Source organism: Mauremys mutica, chromosome 7, assembly GCF_020497125.1.
Source record: "Mauremys mutica isolate MM-2020 ecotype Southern chromosome 7, ASM2049712v1, whole genome shotgun sequence".
Classification (NCBI taxonomy): Eukaryota; Metazoa; Chordata; order Testudines; family Geoemydidae; genus Mauremys; species Mauremys mutica.
The window spans coordinates 74,351,879-74,357,878 of NC_059078.1; positions in this window are offsets into that span (position 1 = coordinate 74,351,879).

Below are 6,000 nucleotides of genomic sequence, written 5' to 3' on the forward strand. Positions count from 1 at the left end.
TATTGTGATTCCTCCTCTACTGCTAAAAAATGTTTCTAGTAGAATCCAAACAGAGATTTATGAAGGTTTTTCTCCCTGAAAATTTAGTAATAGAGTCTAAAACATAGGGCCATATCCTCAGCTGATGTGAACTGGCATTCGGACTCATGCTGCTTTAGACTGAGGATCTGGCTCATAGTTTGAATTGACCTGCTATTTTATACAGTATTTTAAGTAACGATAATAATCCAATATTTCTATAAGGATGGTTTCTGCACTGTATGCAGCAGTATCATTCCAGCTACCCTCATCTTTTATACTTAATGCCATATTCTCCTTGGCCTTTGTGCAGCTTCTGCTACTGTCTGCAGCCCTGTTAAAAGTGGCCATTGTAGTTCTGCAGTTAGCAGAATAACTGTTATTGATGAACTAATTTAGCTTCAATTCTGCCTTTTGTATGAGGAGCACTTACTACCCTTATCTAAGAGCTGTATTATCTCTCTCTCACACACAAACATGCCTGTGTGTACACACAAAAAACCCATTCACTTTGTAGCACTCCTAGAAATTCAAATCCAGTCCCAGTGGGTGTGATGTGTCTGTTAGGTTGGTTTTCAGATACAAAGTTGTGTTTAATAAACACCATAAAAGTATATTTTCATATTGTTTTCTAAGTAGCATTCCTGTATGTGGTATATAGCAACAGGCCGGTGAGTATACTCACATCCATCTACTTTTTGATCTTAAAGAATAAGAGTGAGTTTTCCAAGGAGCCTGTGGGTAATTAGATGTCTAACGCCCTTAGACTTTTTTGAAATTTCCAGCCCAAAAAGAAGCTGATGGAAGACTTGCTACAAAAATAATGATAGTCTGGAGGGAGATAATTATTCTGAGCAACCTATGTGTGTGTGACTTTTTTTTCTTTTTCTTTTCTTAATAAATTGGGTCTTATGTGAACCAATCTACATGAACAATTCTTTCCATTATGTATTTACAGACCAGTGCATGGCATGAAATCTGGCAGAAAGTTTAAAATTGGTTAGGGATTCATAGTCTTTCCTTGCAGGTCCAACCTTAGAGAAATTCACCTTTCCCACTCTGCCCTGTCTTTTACTTGGAGTATAGTTTGGCTTAGTTTGACTCCATCCTGCCATGTTGATGAGTACTGTTGTAAAGGTGCAAGGAATCTAAGAGCTAGCACTGAATACTCACCATTTGCTGTATGCCTGTGCATAACTGGATCCACAAAGGTGTCCACTCCTGTATGTGCTGGATACCGCCTGTAAGGCTGAGGGTGATCAACAGCTCATAGGGTAGGGAAATATGCAGTGTTTAGCAGCAGATGTTCTCTCACTGAAATGAGTACTGGGGTTGAGTTGCTTTCATGGAGGATTTTAAGTTAATCCTATTGAAAATGCAGGACTAGAAACTACTCATGGGTGCTTAAGAGTATAGCTGGTCAAAGCCTTTTCAAAATAAAAGAATTTGTTTATTTTTAATAGGACCTTTTTTCAAAAGAAAATTTTGCAAAACACGTGATCAAAATTTTTTGTGAGTTTTTTCTTGACAATATTGATTGAAATTTTCATCAAAAAGGACACTGACTGTTGCAGAAATGGGTATTGACACTTTGATGCAAACTCAATTTTCAGAAAAATAAACATTTTGATAACCACTTTTTCAAGAAACAAATTACCCATTTAAAAAAATTATTAGTCTAATTCGAACCCCCATGTGACCTACATAATTTTTTCTAAGCCTTTGCCTTCCTCCCCGTTCCCCATTTTTTAACTAGCTCTACATAAGTGCTGGATTCAGAAGATACTGAGAACATAAGAGCCAGTTACTCACATATACAAGTGCCAGGGTTTTAAGCAAGTACTATCTCTAGCAGTCAGCTGCTCAATATCTTATGACATGTGCTGAGTCAACAGTGCTCTTATTGGCCTTCCCTCCTGTAGGGCTTGCTCCTCTCAGCTTACTTTATTGGATCACATGAGTAACAAAACACCATGCTCAGCAGCCCAACCACTGTTAAAGCTGCTTTCCAACCATCTCCTGCCACACTCCTGAGAGAGTGATCACTTGAAAATTACACAAAAAGGAATGAAGATTAGGAATACGTTGTTCCTTCACTGTGTATGTCCAGCTGGTATATGTGGGGGAAAAAAAGATGTGCCTGGTTTGTTGATTAAATGGGTTTTCAATACCCACCATTTAATCAACAGAGATGTTAAGACATCCTAATAAAATCTGAATGATTTGTTCTGTTGGTTACTGAGATCTGTGTTAACACCCACCCTATATCTCAGATTTTTCTTTAGTTTTTAAATCACGTGGTGTGAATCAGGCTGCATTTCAAGCTGAATTCTCTGAAATGTAGTACTATACTTGATTTCATAGATTTTCCTTATTGATCATTGAAAATTTGCCATGTCACAACAGGCTACAAGAGCTAAGCTTACAAAAAATGTTCCATAAATATGCATGATATGGATATGGAAGTTTGAGCATTCATATTGCACAGAGTGAGTATTGTGAGGTCTTCTCCTTAGCAATTGAAAGCCTTGAACCATTGTTCACCTGTAGCTGAACTATGGATAATAAACTACCCTACCAAATCATTTATATTGTTAACAACATTAGTATGGAACATTTACTTGAATTTGGGGGCCTTTTATAGCAATATATATAAATATATAAAGTACTTTCTTTGTAAAGAATTCCATGAATATGAATACTCCAATTTAAGGTTTAAGCATCTGGGAAATTTTCTTGGTAAAGGATATAAACACACAGCCTAAACACATTAAAGAAGGGAAAAAGCTGTTTCTTTTCAACTGTCTTTGTTTCCCCATTTTCTTTTTCCTCTATTTTTGTTCTGCGGGGAGCGGGGAAAATAATCATAGTGCCTATGACAAAGATTGTGTTTCAAGAAGTGTGCAATGTGATCATTGTTTTATTCTTTTGTTTAGTTTTTTATAATTGCAAATGGAATCCATTCTCATGCTGACAATGGCTAAAAGGAACAACCTTGAAAAAAATGTCACTCGACGTTTCGGCAAATGTTCTGATTCATTATGTTTGGCCTCCACTTTTGTGGAGATGTACATTCTTGTCCATGGTTTTAAAGGATAAAAAAATATGAACTGATTTTAATTATCAATATGTATTTTGACTCTTTTGTTTTTGGTTTTCAGGCATGTAGGATGGTTTTATTTATTGCAGAAATCTACAGATAGTCTAAAGAAAAATCATCATTTTTGTTCTTGGTTTGAGCAAATCAGTTTTGTTTTGTAACTAATGCAGCCCTTTTTCCTTAAGTAGTGCTAGCCTGATTGTGCTATTTATCTGTGATCTCTATTCTTAAAGCAGGGGGTTTTCATTTGTTAATCAGGCCACAAAGAGGGAGACAAATGTTATCTTTCTGAAAGCAAAAGCTTTGTTCACTCCAGCTGCATTAGTGCAAGGATCAACCAGGATTAGTCTGAACATGAGACAATAAGGTTCATGACTCTTGGACATCACAACATATACCATAACATACAATGAAAGGGCCCAGTCCTGCTACTAATGAAGTCAATTTTCATTTTTTTGAAAGATAATCCAGCCTGCAGACCTCAGAGTTTTCACTAAATTGTGGCTATTATCTAGAGTTATAAAAGTTCCATTTGGAAAGTCAAAAACAGACAAAACCACACATTCAGAGGGAAATCAATTATGATTAAAAAGAAATACAGCATACATTCAAAGATCATTGTCAATATACAAAGAGCAGCAAAGGCCCTCTGTGAAATGTTCTTCTGTTACAGTGAAATGAAATATCATCCAGGTGGCAACAATACCACTTTACATAAAAGTAAAACTTCAAATATTACTAATACTTTACATGGTAACTTGTAGTGCAGGTTCTCTGTGTCATCCTCCATTTATTTCTTATACCAGCCTTAACCACCAACAGTTGGAGTCTGTAAGTTCTATCTAGCTTTACATCATGTGCTAATTATTCAGCCATTGAGTTGCGGATACCATTAGGATATAAAAGGATCTAACCGTTTTTTTCATCAACTCAAATTGCTACAATTATTTTCTCAAATAAAGCTCATCTTGATGAGAACAAGATGGAAAACAATAGGGCAAGAGTGTTAGGATGTAACCATGTATTTCCACTGGGCTAAGAAGAGCCTGGTGCTGCTACTCCAGTTCACACAGCCGGTCCCATTGACTTCAAGAGGTTTATTACTGAGAATAAGGGCTCCCTGGGTGATTAAGGGCTGCACAACTGGGCCAAAAATAAACTATTTTTTTCCTATTTAGAACCTGGAAAAGAAGCTATTAGTCAGCAAGCTTTTCCACTTGGCTGGAATGGCCTTTTTAGTTTGTCAGCCACTCTTCTCTGTTGTGTAAAATTGTTTGTATTTCACTGTAGTACAGTAGAAACTTGACCATTGGTGCATCTTGAGCAGATGAACAAGGAAATAAAATCAAAGTAAAACACATTTTAATTCATCCAAATGTTATACGGTAAACTGAAATCTGGACACTTTTGCTTGCATCAGAGGAAACTATTATTCTTTTGGACCAGTTTCTGGGAAGTACCCAGCCCATATTTCTTCCCTTTCTATGTGAATGGAATCCTGAAAGTGTTCTGCTTGTTCTATTCTTATTCTTTTATTCATTCATTTATTTATTTATTGCAAATGGAACCCATTGTCACACTGACAATAGCTAAAAGGAAACAATGTCACTCTACATTTCAGAAAATGTTCTGATTCATTACGTTTGGCCAACTTTGATGAGGTTAATATAGGTGTTAATTTAACAAAATAGCTTCCCACTGAAGGACCATGTAGTCTGACTGCTCCAGAATGTCTGGTGCCCATCTACACAGTCTCGCAGATGACTCCAAAGCAGTAAGAACAGAACTTAATTTTATAACCAGGCCTCATGGGACAGAACAGATGGGCACTTTCAAAACTGTCCTCATTTAATAAGTGCACAGATCATATTTCTGAACAGTGCTTCAAAGTGGCCACAACAACTGGAGCTATATGAATAACTGATTTCTCCAGTTTGCTTTCAATACCAAAATATTGAAAAAAAAGCATTTCGGGTCAAATGAACCATTTTTTTGAATTTTTGGGAAAAAAAACAAAACGTTATGTATAGAACAAACCATTTAATTTAACTTTTGAACATATAGATTGTATACTGGAGAGGTGGTGTCACCCTATCTGAACTGGTTCACAACTGTGGGCAGACTGTTAAAAGCAGGGCAGACACTCCAAACTGGTGGTATGTTCTATAATTAGATTTCACCAACCCAGTAACAAATGTGAACTCCTAGATCACTGTAACAGTCTTACCATTGAGTCACAGACAGTCCGCCTTGGGCTCTCCAGTCTATCTTGCCACCCAAGCAAGCTGGACTTCATGATAAATGGTCACTTACACCAAAAAGAACAAAATATTCAGGTTGCTTCCAGTCCCACGGGAATAGTAATTTACTCCAGGTCAAGTGGAATCTGAGATCTCACACCAAAGACAATGCTGGTAGCCAGTCCTGTAATAAACTATTTAAGGATTTATTAACTAGGAAAAAGAAATGAGAGAGTTATTTACAGATTAAAGCAGGGAACATATGTGCACAAATGAGTTCAGGCTACGGTTCCAAAAAGATCACAGAGAAGTAGTAATGTCAACACTGAATGTCTTTTCAGGGCTTAACTCAGGACAACCCCGGAGATCTCTGCTTGTTCATTTCTTAGCTCCTGCCCTTGAAAGAGTCCAAACAGCAAAGAAATGAAAAATGTTCTAATGAGCCTATTCTACCTTTTAGCTTGAGACAAGCACCCATGTACGATTTCCAAGGTGTGATAGAGCCATTCACCAATCCTTTGTACTGTGTTGTTCCTTAAGAGCCCGCTTAATCTTCATAGCCCTCATTAATGAGGAAAGGGACACTCTTCTTGTGCCTGGGTTCACAAATTCAGACCAAACATTTTCAAAGTTATAAAACAG